Source organism: Cervus elaphus, chromosome 30, assembly GCF_910594005.1.
Source record: "Cervus elaphus chromosome 30, mCerEla1.1, whole genome shotgun sequence".
Lineage (NCBI taxonomy): Eukaryota > Metazoa > Chordata > Mammalia > Artiodactyla > Cervidae > Cervus > Cervus elaphus.
In genome coordinates, this window is record NC_057844.1 from 73847683 (window position 1) to 73864448 (window position 16766).

At 40.3% G+C, this 16766-nt stretch overlaps 1 protein-coding gene across 7 annotated transcripts in view; it reads left to right on the forward strand.

Moving 5' to 3' along the window:
• Positions 1–16766, forward strand: part of MBNL2 (muscleblind like splicing regulator 2) — a 164854-nt gene that overhangs the window by 17306 nt on the left and 130782 nt on the right. Inside the window, exon 1 of one of the 7 annotated variants that reach the window (XM_043891932.1) lies at positions 7470–7702. The exons of the other annotated variants lie outside the window; for them this stretch is intronic. The gene's annotated coding sequence lies outside the window, so the exon portion shown is untranslated. Of the gene's footprint in view, positions 1–7469; positions 7703–16766 lie in introns of those variants that run through there. 7 annotated transcript variants of the gene reach the window in all.

The window sequence follows — 16766 nt, forward strand, 5'->3', positions numbered from 1 at the left end:
GCCACGCTATGGATTCTGAACTTTATTCAGAGTGTGAACTGTTTGTGAGCAGGTGAGTGATGGGGTGAGACCCTGCTTGAGGGGGTCATTCCGTGAGCACAGCTTAGAGCCAGCACTGCGGGCACCCAAGCGTCATGGAGGCATGAGCTGGAATGTGGCGGTGAGACTTGGTGGGAGGTGATGTCCGGGTACGGGGGCAGCATCCTAAGATGGTGGAAAGGACTCACGGAAGCCGAGGGAGAAGCAAGGACTCCATGAACTGAGGTCGCAGGAACCTTCGTGATGCCAGTGAGAACCCCGCAGAAGGAGTGGGGAGGGAAGGAGATGGTTCTGGATCATCGGAAGATTGAAGTGAAGCTGCAGTGTCCTCGTGGAAGCGTAGGTCATGGAGTGCAGAGCTCCGTGTCATTTGGGACTCATCCACAGAGGAGCCGTAGCTGGGCTCATAAAAGGAGTTGAGATCCCATAAGGAAGCAAGTGTGATCTCGAGCGTGGGTGATAGCACAGGCTTGGGGAATGCTTACAGTTGAGGGGATTTTCTAGACACACTCCCACAGGCAAAGAAATCCAACGTGAAGAGCATTTCAGAGGACAGGTGCTCCTTGGGACAGGTGTGTGGGCCTCTGTGTGGACATCTCCAGCTGCCTTTAGGTCTGTGAGAAGAGATTGGGATGTTCACTCTGCCCAAAAATAACACTGATCAGTGATAACAGTGATAGCAAGGCTTCCTTGGTGGCTCAGACAGTAAAGAATCTGCCTGCAGTGCAGGAGACCCTGGTTTGATCCCTGGGTTGGGAAGATCCCCTGGAAAATGGGATAGCTACCCACTTCAGCATTCTTGCCTGAAGAATCCCATGGACAGAGGAGGCTGGCAGTCTCCAGTCCATGGGGTCACAAAGTCAGACATGACTGAATGACTGACTCAACACAATGATAACAGTATGAATGTGTATCACTGTTCATCATCCTGAGACCAGATGAGAATGGAAGATAATGCCAGATCCTAAACAAAGTTCAGGAAAGATGAGTACTGAGGCAGATGCCACAAGAGGCATTTTTGGAGCGTGGTGACCGGGCAGCTGATCAGCAAGGAACCAGAAGAGCGGAAAGTTAAAACATCCAGGGAGTGGGTGTGGGGGATTTAGAGCAGCCAAAGGAGAGATGAAGTAAGCAGAGGGGAAACAGGGTTAAGATAAGAGGGTGTCTGTTCGCGGGAAAGGGGGCTGGGCAGGCAGATGGCACCTGGTGTGCCTTGAAGCCAGAGGAGGCTGCAGTGGATAGACAGGCTGAGACCACCAGGGAGTAATAGTGTTTGAAAATGTGTAGAAACAGGTCTGATCCTGCTGTAACAGGAAAGGGGAAAATCATCAGATATGTTTGAAGGAAGGTAGGTATAAGCTGAGGTTTAAATGCTTTTCCAGGGAGACTCTGAGAGACCTTTGCCTTGAAATGAATCTTTCTTTATTCAAAGCAACCATCATGGGGTGATGCCAGCACACTGCATCGATCCCCAATTATTAATTAAAGATGAGCCTTGCATCATTGAAAGCTTAACTAAAATACAGTGACGGCCACTGCTTTCTAAAGTGCCCCGCCGATGTTATTTGTTGTTCCTTTGTTATTTAGTCGTTCTTCTTAGCTGTTCCCTTTATCTCACTGGGTTCAGCAAATAGATAATTCATGGGCCTAGCACTCTTTTTCAAGATCACAGTCTGTCAGTAGAGATGTTCACATGTGGAGTATTTTTAAAGCCTCCTTATTTGAGCAACCTCCATGCAGTTGAAACCCATGTCTGGTAAGAAGTAGGTGTTCAATAAATGTTTGTGGGACATGATTCAGTGAAATATTTTTTAACTGAGACAGCCCTTTCTAGAGATGATTATTAACCGTGAGTCGTACTTACAAAAATGCATAGTCTATCATCCACCCAAATACACCCAGAAGTTTCTATCACAGACGCAGAGAGAATTCATCCCCCGCCCCCCGCCACCAGAGATTGTGTACATTTGTATGAAATTGTCTTTTAGTACTGAAGAGGGGCCAGCTAAAGCTCGACCCCTTCAGCCAGAGCTCTTTTTTTTTTTTTTTCATTTAAACATCAGAGAAGAGGTACTGCTGATGAAGGCAACAGAGAGATATCAAGGGTGAGATGCATCAACCAGGGAGTTATCTGGAGCGCCCTAACTTTTAAAATAAGTCTCAGTTGCTTAATTGCTGTAGGACAGAGCCTTCTGATTACATTCAGCTGCACGGAATGTACAGCATGTCTCACAAAATGGATTGGCCTATTTATTCGCCCTTGAGGGCCACTTGAAAACTAAGTCAAAGATAAACATGCCCACAGTCCAGGCCAGAATGAGCTCTTGTAGCCGCTGGGACAAGGTCATATTTCTGTGACCACATGGACTGCCCCACCCAGCTCTGTCCATAGGAGAAGAAAGAGGTTGTTCTTTCCGAGCGCATCTCAAAATCCCTTACTGGTTACTGCAAACCCTGGTTTCACCGGCTGCACAGACTCTTGGGAAGCTTGTTAAAAGAACAGATAACAGAGTCCTAGGCCTCAGCCTCTGAGATTCCAACTTGAGACGTCTGGGTTGGGACCCAGGAATCAGCATTTGTTGCAAGACCACAGAGTGATTTGTACACAAATGAGAGAGAGACCTCCTGGCCCAAAGGTTTAAGAGAGAAGTCAAGCCCTGCGTTCATATTCTGGCTAGACCACAGACTAAATGCACAATTTCAGGCATATTAAAAAATGTGTTTGATTCTGTTTTCTCGTCTTTGAAATGAGGGTAGTCATTTCCACTTCTCGGGATGATGGATAGAGTTATAGATTACACACATAGAGAACTGGGTTTATTCTCTACTGCACAGAATAAACACTCAGTACAGAATATTTGGGTAGATTTCTCTGGGTGAACATAAAGCTAGAGGGGACTAATCTCCAGTGAATGCTACAGACGCTCTATACAATTCCGGAAAGAGTAGGGCTTCACCATGATTTTTTCTGCAGTTTCTCCAAGTCTTGCTGTCACTCACCAGGAGTTCACTGTTTTCTCAGCAAAATGCAAGAAGGCTTTATATTCTACAAAATAATACTATACCAGACTTTTGGGGAAGACTTATATTTGGTAGGGATGATAAGACATTGGAGCATGTTACCGTGGACTAAAGGAATGTTTTTGCTTTGAAAATGGGAGGACTGGGCCACTTTCGAGAACTTTCATACTGTGAAGCTCTTAGCCCAGCTCCCTGATCGCCTGTGCCTTGAGATGTTTCGGCAAAGATAAAGGTGATTCTGTCCCCACTCAGGCTGCTGTTAGGTCATTCAGACAGAAGGTAACTGGCCCACATGACCAAACTCCTGATCTTACACTTTTGGAATGAATGAATGAGCAAATGAATTTCCTCTGAGACCCAGATATACACCCAACAGCTGCCAGTCCATTTTGGTCCTCTGGTCCCTGAGGAAAGGATGGTCCTTTGTTGCTTGGAGAATAAATAAGCAGAGATTTCTCCAAGGTGTTTCCTGCAACCACACACTCCTTCCTTCCTGGATGTAGTGACCCAGTTGCCTGTGTTAGAAGGCTCAGTGTCACATGTCCAGTTTTTTTCCCACTGAGAAGACATCAACAGCAGAAGTATTTTCACAAGTTAGGTGCTTGCTGGTGCTCCAGGTCATGAGATCTGGGTCACACACAGACAGGAGGAGAGAAGTGTGGAGCTGAGTCCATTTGATCTATACACAGGGAGCAATAACAGAAAAGTGAAAAAGAAATTTTAAAAGTGGGGGTGGAATGCAGAGAGAAATTTATGATACTCTGGGATAGAAAGTCTCAGTTTCAGCTCAGGATATCTACAAATCTTCCAGTTCATTGTGAATCATTTTCAAGAGGCTCATTCTCTCTACTTAGAACATACTGATTAAAAGCCAACTGTGTGCCTGTCCGCAGATGCTTCAGAAAGCAAGCAAAACAAAGATGATTGATAGCCAGCAGTCGCACTGAGGTGTTAAGACACACACATGCATACACATCTTGAACACACACACACACACACACACACACACACACACACGAGCGCACAATGGAGAATCTGACTGTAACTCTGTTTGGATTAAGGGCCCCAGGCACTTACTGCTTAATCTGTGGAGGGAAAAGCCATCAGAGTTAGACCAACTGGGCCTGACTCCAATTGGAGGGGCCCCGGGTTGAGAAGGATGCCTGGATTTAGATAACTTCGAAGGAGAGCGGAAGACGTCCCATATCAAAGGAAATGGTTCAAACAAAAGCCAATAGGAGGAAATGAGCTCTCATTGTGTGCACACATGGGGCTCCACAGAAAGGAAATTGCCTGATTCAGGACACTTCCGACGCCTCCTGAAGCTGCGAGGAAAGACGTGTGTTCCCACAACCCGGAGAAGGTGTCTTTCTCAACCCAGGGCTGGCCACAGTGAAAAATGGGTAGGACTTTCGATTACAAAACATATCATTGGAAGCCTAGACGGTATTTCCCATGCTTCTCGTGATGCTCTTGGGTGTTTGTAGATAAGAGAACCTAGGGAGCAGGCACATGGGTAAAGCTCATTCATTCTTCGGGGTCCATCAGCTGTCTGAGACACAGCCTGTGCCTTGCAGGGCCACCTCCACTCCACAAGGCCGCTGTTGGCTCCCTGGGGTGGATCAGGCCAACTGGGATGAGGTCCCTTGATCAGTTCAGGCCCCTCTGTTAGACAATAGTAGCATTAGCAGCCTTGCAGCCTGCTGTCATCCATCTGAACTACAGTCCTGACCATGAGCTTTTGATTTCGCAGGATACAGCTTGGTCCTGTCTGGTGCTTGTCCTGGGCCCCATGGGGAACATAGATGTATATATGGCATTCCCAGTACTCAAGGGCTTTGGTGTCCAGAAGAGGATCAGTCATTCCAGTAAACAATAGGAAATAGGAATTTCCCTGGTCCCTGGAGACCCTGAAGTAGGGGTGGAGTGGGGCACCTAAGGGTTGTTAAAGAGGCATGGAATGAGCAGGACTTGTTTTTTTTTTTTCACCTTTGTGTTATTTGATTGACACTTTGAGTACAGTCAAGCTTGAGTCCGTGAGATGCTACTGTAAGTGGCATGTATAACGCAGTCATCCTCTGAAAGTGGTGCTGGTGGAATGAGAAATGACAGAAGACTTAAGGAGGGCTCCATGCCCAGCGCCCGGCCAGTCCCCCTCCCCCTGGCTGAGAGGATGCGCTCCTCTGGAGGGGTCGCCATTGGCCTCCGCCTCAACCCCCATAGCTTTAGCACAAGCTCAGGCAGCCTCTCCTCCATCTTCCCCCACGTGACTGTCTGCAGCCGTGGCCAGGAAGCAGGTGCGGACAGTGGATGTGAGAGAGAAAGTGGATCACAGGCCAGTGCTCCTTGAATACATCAGGTTTCACTGCACCTTAGGCAGATGGATTTCCAGTTCACTGTGGAGAACGGAAAATTAAGGCCCTTAAATTTCCTTAGCAATTGCTCTCTACCCCTCGGGTCCTTTATTTCTTTGGTCCGTCCATCAATCAGCAGACCCCAGGTGAGCACCCAGATGCTGTTCTGGGTGCTGGGCTAGAAAGAGGTGTTAGCCTGGCACCTGGGCTCAGTTGGCTTATGTTCTAACCAGACTCAACATCATAAAGGTCAACATCAAGGACAAGAGGACTCAAGCTAGCAGGGGGAACAGTGGGCAGGAAGAGTGGCTTTCTGGGGCAGTGGGGTTGGGGGAACAGGGCCGGGAAGGACTTCCCAAGAAGAGACGTTTGAATGGGGGCCTTGTAGGAAGCATCCAATGACAGCCAGTAAAGAAGGGGGAGAAGGCTGTCACCATCTCCTCATTATGAGCTCCTTCTAATTAGTGGCTTCTGAGGCTTATCAAGGCTCATCTAGAAACTAAAACTAATAGGCAGTGAGGTTTTTGTTTCATTTTGCCTCTTTCCTCCTACCTTCCAAGGGGAAAAACACATGAATTAAACAGTTATTTTGCCAGCAAATAGTATTATATGGATGCCCCGAAATGAGGCTGTTTTATTCAGCATGGATAGGGCTAAATATTTAGGGAAATTTTTGTCCTGCAGCCTAGATCTTATTTTGTTATCATTCGTCAGAAGCAGCAGGGGAAAGAGTCAAAGTGAAGCTTCTCTACAGTTTCCTACTTGTTCTCCACACACCGCCAAAAATGCAAGAAAAGAAACTGCACCATTCTGCTCCATCGCGGTGTAGACTCTCTCCTGCCCTCCCGGCTGGCCCAAAATGACAAAATAAAAAAAAACACAGTTCATCTCACATGACATTGGATAATGCTGGTTTCAAAATTCCTCATAGTTTAAAGGCCTTAGCGTTACAGGGTTAGGTCCTAGAAATGCTGGTAAAATTCCAATGCGATTCTTCAGTTGCGTTTGCTTTCTTTCAAATATTACCACACGCCCCAAGAAAAACCGCGCTCGTGAAAATAGATGCAGCAAATTTAAGTTTACTCGTGCTTCAAGCAGGCTGATTTTTTTCTTTTTTAATCCTGAATAAACACAGGCTATCATTTTAAGAGCAACAAATTGAGAGAGACAGAGAGAAAAAGAGGCCAGAACCCAGTAATACTGCTGAGTAGATCCTGATCAGAAAGGGAAACATGCCGTCTGGTAAGGAAAATATGGAAACTAAACAGAGACAAGTCAACTTAAATTCAGGTTGATCCCACCAGCCATTGAAGTTCACTGAGAACCGTGAAACTTTGGCTTTTTCGTGTATTAACAGCGCTTTTGTGCCTTTGTTTTACCATGTAGACCAGCTGATAATGTGCCTTGCTCCTCACTGACTTTGCAATCTCATTCTTTGCCACAGATATAATGGCCTGTTTGTTTTGCCACTGATGCACACTGGCCAAAGAATCAGACATTTGTTTTGCAGTGCTTGTTTTGAAGAAATCAGCTCTCGGTACATCTTCCCACTGCCTGTAAAAACAGAGCTTATCTGGGTGACAGGCACCCCAGGTAGCCTTCCATTTATCCACTACTATAGAAAATGAAATTGAAACATAATAAAAATTCATTTCAATCTAATGACTGAAGAGCCCGAATTAGAGACTACTCATAAAGATGTACACTTTTCTTAATTATAACGACATAACAGCAGTGTGAACCGGCCAAGACTATTTTATCTCATAATGACTCTTAAGAAGTGCTTATTAATGAAGAGATAAGAGTGATTTATAAGTAGTATTCCGGGTATTTACATCTAAATGAATAAATGAATGGTAATGAAATGCCTGAGAAGTTTGTGCTCGCAAGTAGGGTAAATATTCCTATTAGAATTACATGAAGACGGTTCATTTATTCAGCAAGCACGCACCCTCTGCCCTTGTTTTTCACAAGTAGTTCAAAGGTAACCTTTACCCTAGTCTGGGGGTGGCTTCAGCTCACAAGGGAACTCTGATCGGCCGGTGGTGGCTGCCTGCCTGGAAACTTGTTTTGAGAAATTTTCGAGTGCCAAGTGTAGGCTCACAGGGGAAAAGCACTGGTATCTATTGGTCATGCCTGCCATGGATGAGGAAGGTGGGGAGAGGAGACCTGAGTGACCTCCATTTGCTAGTCTGGCATAGGCCCTTCCAAGGTGTTGCAAAGTTGGAATCCTCACAACCGTCCTCTCCGGATTAGACCGCAAGAAGATCGTAACTTGCATGCCGCAGGTAACACTAAATTTCTGGGTGTCTCCAAAATCCAGCACTTGAAAGTTCTTTCTACAAGGGTGGTATCCATGGAACCGTCCTAACTCAATCAAACCCTAAGGGAAAAATTCAGTTGCCTTGACTAAAGGTAGCTATATAAAATGCACTTTTGTGTTTTCTAAGCTTGAGGAAACAAAATGATTTTACAACTCTCCTTTTCTCGCCTTGCTCCTGAAAGTGATATTAGGTGAGCCAAGGTGGTGGGCGTGGGGGCTGTTAATAGGAATAAGCCCTGTGAGATGGGATTCTGATGTTTTGTTATAGTTTAATTTGTAGTCATTTCTCTCTCTGTTTTTGAAAGAAAGTGAACAAGTGCTTATGTCCCTCCACTAAAACAAATTGGGAATTCAGGGCCAGATCCACAGAGCAGCACAATTTTCTTTGATTTCTAGGTTAAATAACAGATAATGAATAGAGCAGAAGAAGGGAACTAACTCTTTTAAAGCTCTTGCTATGTTCTAGGCACTTTGACAATTACTTTCAAAACATTAATTTTTTTTTCTAATTTAATGTGCCCTGAGAGAGATGTATAATACTGCCTCATTTTACAGATTAAAACAAAACCTGAGGTTTAGAGCATTTAGACTGTTAGTTCAATATGGAACTTAAATTGCAACCAGCCTCTAAAACTGGCTGAAATTTCTGTTTGGAGTTCAAAGTTTAAACATAACCACTTATCCCAACTTTCAAACAGGACTTTGGCAGTGATATTTCAGGCATTGACTAATAAGAATTTTAGAGCTTTAGCATTTTGAGAGCCCTCAATCAATGTTGGTTACTATTATTTCTCTTTATCTGCCTATACATACACATATTCATATATATACATATATATTCATGGGCCAATGCCTGTTGAACTTCAAATGTTTATGGCGAACCACTTTGCCTCATTATTTCAAAAAGAAAAATGTGAATGCCTACTCTTTATGTTAGAAAATGATCTAAACCTCGAAAGGGGAAATTTTTATAGGAGGAAAAGACTGTAAAGTATACAATAAAATCAGCAGTGTGTATAAGGAACCAGAATATCATCCTGACATTTTATACAGTATGTAAATTGCACTTCTAATCCAGGGGAAGTCTGCTTTGAGTTAAGCACTCTGAATAAACTCCTGTTTCTAAAATTCTCTGTCTCTATCTTCTGGTGGGAGGGGGTAGTAGGGTTGGCGGTAGAGAGAGGTTTTTTTGTTTTTTTTTTTTTAATCTGAGAAGGCTTTTTATTAATTTCTTTTGCTGAATTTTTGACCCTGTAAAGAAAAAGAGAGCTATTGTACTGAACCACACCACAGGACAGGCTCTCCCCCAGACGGGATTTTTTCCTTCCTGCTGAAGGACACAGATACCAGCTTTATGAGCTGGTTACAGTCAGCTTTATCGCAAAGCCAGTAGATTTTCTTAATATACTTATTGCTGTTCTGTAAATAGCACGGGGGCAGTCGTGAATCCGAATACTTATGGGGTCACAATGAGACTGATATTTGATAATCTGGGGAAGACAGTGTTGAGTAGCCTAAATAATGAAACTCGTAATTGGAAATCTTTCTTTTTGTGCAGGCTGAGAGTCTCCCAACCAACCCTTTGAGTACCTATTGTCCACGTCTGAAATTTAATGAGATAGTGCATGCTGGAAGCACTTTATTCACTAGATAAAATTCTATGTAAATGACAGCTGATGATATTAATGAGAATAATTATATTGAGGCTTTTCACTAAGACATGAAGAGAGCTTTAAGATTGCCCACCATGTCTTTTTTAAAAAGATGATTCATTAAAGACTGCCGTCTGCTTTATTCTGTTTTTTATGTTCACCAATATTAGAAGGAACAGGAACCTGAATCCTGGCTATATGTTAATACAGAAGCCCTCAGAGAACACGCTATTTGTTTTTCCTTTAAAATAGTTTGCTGCCCTGATTTTTAAAATTCCAGATTGTCTTTTGATTGGATTGTCTTTTGAAAGAGGGTCCAGGAATTCTAAGGTCTAGGACAGAAAACCTCTAGCTTTTCATTCTAGAAGAACGTGACTATGGTTATTCTCAGAGCTCTTAAGGAAGGCATCATTTCTCTTGTATCTGTTTCTCGTTAATCAGTTAAAGTTAATGATACATTTTGGGATTTGCATCTGTGAGTTCAAATATAAAGTATCGTGGATTTTGAGGCAGCGGTGTTGCTTATATGAAAAATGTTTAGAACTCTAGATGTTTCCTTCAGTTCATTCATAAAGTCAGATAGCTTTAAAAAGCAATTAACAATGCCCCCCTGTATTTTAATCATGTTTTGATTTAGTGGCATTATTTTTGTTTTAAATAGTTTATAAGCAGTTTAATATTTTGGATCTGCTGACCGATTGCTCTGCTTGTAACTTTTACCCCCAAACCTAGGTGGACCCATACCTAGAACACATTTAGTTTCAATCAAAACATATATCGCAAATCCTTCATCACACTTTCTCAACCTAAAATATTCTATCATCAGACAGTCTTGTTTTACTTTTAATGTTGCACTGGAAACAATGTTTCTTGGCAAATATTTCTTCCCATATTTATTACTCCTGGATTTAACGAGTAATTATTTATTCTTTGCATAACAATTTACTCCCCATAACATTTCATAGTCATGTTTGACGCTCGTGTACATGGTTGAATAGCTTAGTTGATTAAAGCGTGAGACAGTGATTATGGGTCCCTGATACCGCAGACTCATGTTTCATTCCAAACCTTAGCTAGTCCTTCTAAAAATGCATGCTCCAAGTCCCCAAAGAGACCAAACCGTAGCCCAATATCTTTAGCCATTTGAAACACAAAAACAATCTCTACGTTCACTGCTGCTATTAAGAAAAGTAAAATTCAGATACCTTTTTTTCCTTAGAAACCCCTCTCTTTTTATCTAAAATACTATCGAATCAAAGGAGGTAATAAGACAGTGGAGCCATAGCCTAAATGTCGTGCTTAAACTGTCTCATTTGGTGCCTTAGTGGTTAATTTTCCATTAGTTATGTCTTATTATTAGAAGTAATAACCAGCAGTTTTATAATGTAACATTTTTATTCCCAAGTTCTATGAAAAGTGCTATGCAAATTTTACTATTATTGGAAAGCTGCAATTTGCAAGCCATTGTCACTCTGTTCATTCTTTCCTTTAGTCTCTTTTCTTTAAAGTTGGCCAGCCCCTCTACCACCACCCACTCACTGTGAGTTTGAATTATTCAAATTAACATCAAGTTGTTGAAATACTAAACTGTATTTTACCTTGTGACTTATTTTTCAGTAACACTGATTATTATAATTTCTGCTGATCAACTTGGACAACAGACTACGATATATGATACGCTTATTATCTCATCTAACTGAGCAAAGTTCACAATCATGAAAGTATGTCCAGACTTAGCAAAAGAATGTAATTTCCCGATCTTGCTACTTTCTAGCATTTGAGGCTGTTCGGGCTGGGAAGTGTACCTGCATTTATACATGATTGTCCCTAGATTTTCATAACATTTGACCTATTGTTCAGGAAGTGAGATGTTTGCAAGCATAAAAGCCCAGGGGGCATTTTTAGAATTTTTGTCTTGAAATATTTTTTGTTTTGTTTTCTGGTAATAGAACATTTGCTTCCTAAAGAAAAAATATAAAACATTTATATCACACGAGAAGTGTTTGGATCTGATATTCTACATGGTTAGAAAACATGGTTATTAAGAGCTGCTTAATGTCTGATGATATGACGATACCATCATTTATTTAGCATTTCCTCTCACTTAACATTTGCGTTGTTTAAGCAAACTAATTGTTTGTTCTCATAAATCATGCAGTGATTAACATCCTAATACATAAATATTTAATCCCAATGCCTGATTTTCTTCCTTCAGAATCTAGCTCTAGTGGTATTCATGGGAACTGCTGTAGTTTTTGATCCAGTATATATTTGAGAATATTTTTCACTTTCTGGCAGGAACTAGGATATGATTGAGTGTATTTATTTGGAGTAATACATTTTTCACTGAAAATTCAGTAGAGATGTTTCTATTGACTTTTATTAGTGTTTTGTACTGCCCAAGAGAAGTCAGAAGCCAATGAGTTCATTTGTAGCTAACTCTTTTGGCGGGGGGGGGGGGGGGGGGGGGGGGGGGGCAGAAAGGCTAATAATTTTAGAAATCTCCCTTTATCTCCGTAATTGCTAGGATGTTCACAGGCTTTTTGTTGCTTTGCCTCAAGCACCAAATTCTCTTTGGATCTTCTTTCTCAGTTCCTTTCTGAACCTCCCAAGGCTTTGTTACCTGTACCTTTTAAGTATCGCTCCTATTTCGTTTCTTCCTCTCTCTCTCTAAGGCATTAGTAGTTCTTAGGTTGGATCTTTGTTTTCCAACCTCCATAGCTGTCACTAGCTTTCTGATCATTTTCGTTTTCCTCTTTCAGCATGTTGTATGAATACGTCTGGTGTATCCTCCACCTCATTCATTGACCCATTTTGTACACTGACAGAACTCTTCAGTACATAAAATTAGGTTTTTTGGGTTTTTTTTAATCTGCTATTGAAATGTTGGTTTACTCAGATTCCTTTCTTACGTCAACCAACTACTATTTTTATTTCTGGATAGCTCTCAGTCCCTCTTAAGTTCAGTCTGTTGTCTTTTCTTCCCATCTTTCCTTTTTTAGTTCATATGTCCATGAAGAAAGCATGAATTTTACTCAGCTTTACTGAAAACACAAAGCAAGGTGGTATCTTAATATTTCTCACTTTTTTATGATAAACCTTGAGCATTCCATCTCGGTCTTCTTTTTAGTGTGAAAAATCTTTCCATTGGTCTCATGTTGGATCTTCCTTACAAGTCTAGTTTTTTTGCTTGTTTTTTTTCTAATTCATTTATTCATCTTGAGTGAAGTCCGCTCAGGCTTGGTCAGAGGGTGCCGGGGAGGGATATGTCCTCTCTGCTCGGTTTCTTGTTATGGGGGTTACTTCTGTCTACCCAGCTTTGCCGAATACTCAGCCTGTATGCGAAGTATCCAACCTGGCCAGGCCTCACTGCTGTTGCTGTTTCTATGGCTCAAGGAAATCAGATCATTGACCTGTTGTTTTTTGGTTTAATATAACTCCTGGGCAAAAGCTGGGTGTTTTCAGTATAACTAGTGGTAGCACAGACTTCAAAACATGTGGCTGATACACTTTCCTTGTTTCTAACCCTGCTGAAAGTTTTCTCTTTCCCCATTTCTTAAATCAACCTTTAGTTATTTTACTAAGGATTTTGCGAGGGACATTAAATAACTACTTGTGCTCAAGTTGACACTGAACCAGAAGCTTCACGTCATCACCAATTGAAACCATAAAAGATCGAGCTTTGTGTTGTTCTGTTTTGTTTTCTTTGTATACGTTGTTTTTTTAATTCTTCAAAAGATATGCCTGCCTGTTATTGCTGAATGATTCACCTATATTTTCTTTTGCCATTTTGTGGATTACCCTTTTTAATCAAATCAACATAAAATTTATTTTGAGGGATGGTACAAGTTTACAAATTAATTTTTTCTCTTCAATTTTTCTAAACCTTTTTCAATACGAATAAGGCATCTTTTCCCATGTGCAGTACTTAGCTTGAATCTTGAGTTCTTGGTGAACTGGGGTCTCTCTTAAGATACTTTTAGTCAATTTCATTGATTTAGCTATCTATTCCTTCATTAGTAACAAACTGTTCTGATTGTTTTAGATTAATAGCATATGTATCTATCTACTAGTGCCAATTCCATATACTGTGATTCTTTTTCAGAAATTTCTCTTCTGTCATCTATTTCTTCTTCAGATAAATTTCAAAATCATTTTTAAGTTCTTTCCCATAATCATAATAACCTCTTCCAGCAACAAAAAATTCTTTTAATATTTTATTAAAATTATGTTGAATCTATAATTTTGTAAGATCTAATATTCTTAAATGATAAGAACACTAATCTAGAAATCTCTCTCCATTTTATTCACTTATTACTTTATATCTCCAGATAGTTTGTTAATTTTTATATCTGTCTAAAACATTTTCAGTTAGCATTATTCCCATTTGTTTTATGTAGCTATTATAAATGATATATTTTTCTTTTATGTATTCTACGTGATTATTGCTGTGCTGGAGAACAAGAAGACTATTGGTTCCATTTAACTCTATTTCGTTATCTCATTTCTGGCAGCTCAACAGAACTCACTTTTTCCTAGTGAGAATTAAATTTAATTCTCTTGGATTTTCTAGGTATATAATCATATCATCTGAAGATAATGATGACATTTTCTCTTCTTTTCCAATAGTTATGCCATATATTCCTGTTACATATTAGGGTATCGGCTGCACTGTTTCCTGACTGTTTGAAAATTTTGAACAACTGATCTTCTGAAACTTCTTAAAAGCAAATAGTTAGTGACAGATGTTTCTCTTTATTTTATATCCTGCTATGAATGCAGGCTTCCCCAGAGAATTTTCAACTAATAATGCGACCAGCAGTAGATATTTCATCTTGCTAACTGAAAGTTCAGACCCTTACACATCTCATAAATATTAGTTTTGATGTATTAAAAACACAGTTCAGGCTAGTACATTTAGAGTACACAGAAGTTTCCTGCTTTATAGAAAATATAACTGATATATACATTTAAAATAAAGAGAATCATGTTTTTTTGTTTTGTCCCATTTATCCATCTATTCATTTATCTACTCAACAGATATTTATTGAATCTTGTAATTAAAGAAAAGAAATGAAAACTACTCATCCCAACCATAGGGAGTCTCAGCTTAGACTTATTAGGGATATATAGTTCTGTTCATAGTAGTGTACCCTCAAAAGTTCATGACTTGATTAAATGATATCAAGTGGAAACAATAAGTTCATGTTATATTCTAAAGATTCCTTATGAGTTAAAACTTCATGTTTTTGAGATAGAAACACCTCTGACAGCTGAGTAAAAGCTACCATCACTTGTGGATCTTGTTCCTTTGTTACCAAGGAAATTAAATGTATTCCAAGTTTACTAGTTTTCACTCTCATTAGAAAAAATCCTTAAGCTAACCCTCCCTTTAAGGAATAATGATGCACAAAAATTTTCTTTTTTGCAATTACATTGTACTTCTTTTTATACTTATTACAGAAATTATCAGATAGTGTTTTTTTTTAAGAAGTTTACATTCTAGAAAATGTGCTAGATTTTTTTCTTAGGGGTTTTCCAATACAATTTTTTCAAGCATATAGAATTTTGGTTGATAAATGTTGCTGAGAAAGAAGCATTTAGATATCTAGATTAAAATGTTGTAACACTGAATCATTTCTAAATTTGTTAACATTTATGATTTCCCTTTGAAAAATAAATCACAATTCACACCTAGAAATCTGAAAAGAAAATTCCAATTTTTGAAGCATGATGGAGGATTTTGTTACATTATGATCGGAAAGGAAGGCATTTAGCAAATATCAGGAATAAGTAGCTGATGAAAATTTTGGTTATAAAAGTTTAAGATAAAAACTAACATTATTAACTTACTCTAACTTATCTCTATAATAGCCTCTGAAAAACATATGCCTCTATTTTGAAAATACTTTTTCAGTCTAAACATTTTATTTAAACTTGCATTTTGACTTCTTTTGACCTTAAACCTAGTCCCCCATTCTATCATGTTTAATTCTTATACGTGTGGGGATATAAAATGATCTGCAATTCCAAATCTGCTTTTTCATTACCATATTATCCTTAGTCATAACGTAAATTCCTAAGAAAAATAGTTAATTTGATGGATTTCTTAAAGCAAGATTGTCTCTTGTCCAAGTGAGCAAATTGCAATGGAAATGCAATGGATACCACTTTTCAGTGACATGAACAGTCCAAGTGCTTTTGACCAGCTCTGATGTAGTATATTCATTGGTACATTAGATTGCCCAGCCCCAAAGGTATCACTAAGTCCAGAGTACACCCCCATGATCATTTTAGGCAGGTGAATGGCCTGAAGAAGCATTATTTTATTTGAGGAGTGTTAGTGATTCAGATGAAATCTTTAGCTGCAATGAACTTTGTGTTCCTGCTGCAGTTAACAAACCAAACCCCACTGGATCACAGGTCCCTAAAGATTGCTCTCACTACTAGGCAAGAAACACAGTCCCTAGATGTTAAAAGTAGAAGCATCAGCCCAGGAGACCCTGTCCTTCAGTATTTCTCAAGTTTTTCCATTGAGGCATCATGATAGCAGAGGAGAGAGGAGTTGGTCTCCTGAGGCTTAGAAGGACTGACAGAACAAGTCTCCTTATTTATTTGAAGTCTTCGAAATCTTGTCTTCTCTGTGTGTATGTGTTAATTGCTCAGTCATGTCAACCCTTTGCAACCCCATTGCCTGTAGCCCACCAGGCTCCTCTGTCTGTTGGATTTTCCAGGCAAGAATACTGGAGTTGATAGCCATTCCCTTCTCCAGGGGATCTTCCCAACCCAGGGATTGAACCTGAGTCTCTTGCAGGCAGATTCTTTACCATCTGAGCCACCAGGGAAGCCTGTATATGTATGTTCTAATATTTAAAAGTAACTTTAAATGACTCACCCCTTTTACCCCCAAATTTTTAAAGTAAAATCGATGTTTCCATAAACTATGCTACATGTTTACCTTTGGCCTCGTAGCTGCTCACACCCCAGTTTGGAAAGCACTGCTTGGTGGTTTTTTTATGACTGAGTAAACTCACCCCCAAATCTCCTGGCTCACATGTCACTGTGCAAAAGCTCTTCTGACTCCCAGCCCTACCCATTTTCTAACAATTAGGCAATTAGGCTACTCCCAAAGGGCAGGCAAGTACATTTCAGAGACTCTTTTTATACTTTTCCACTTTGGAAAAAGAGATGCTGGTTGCCCTTTCCTTCTAGAAACTGCCTGGAACCTGATGAACTAGCTGTGTTTTGGGTGGGTAATGAGGAGAGCTGAGCTAATTATTCATAGTTGGTCCATACTCTACCCAGGGACTTGTGCATTCAATCACTCCATCTTCTTTCTGACGCATGGTAAGCAGAGTGCTTCTCTTTCTGAAGGTC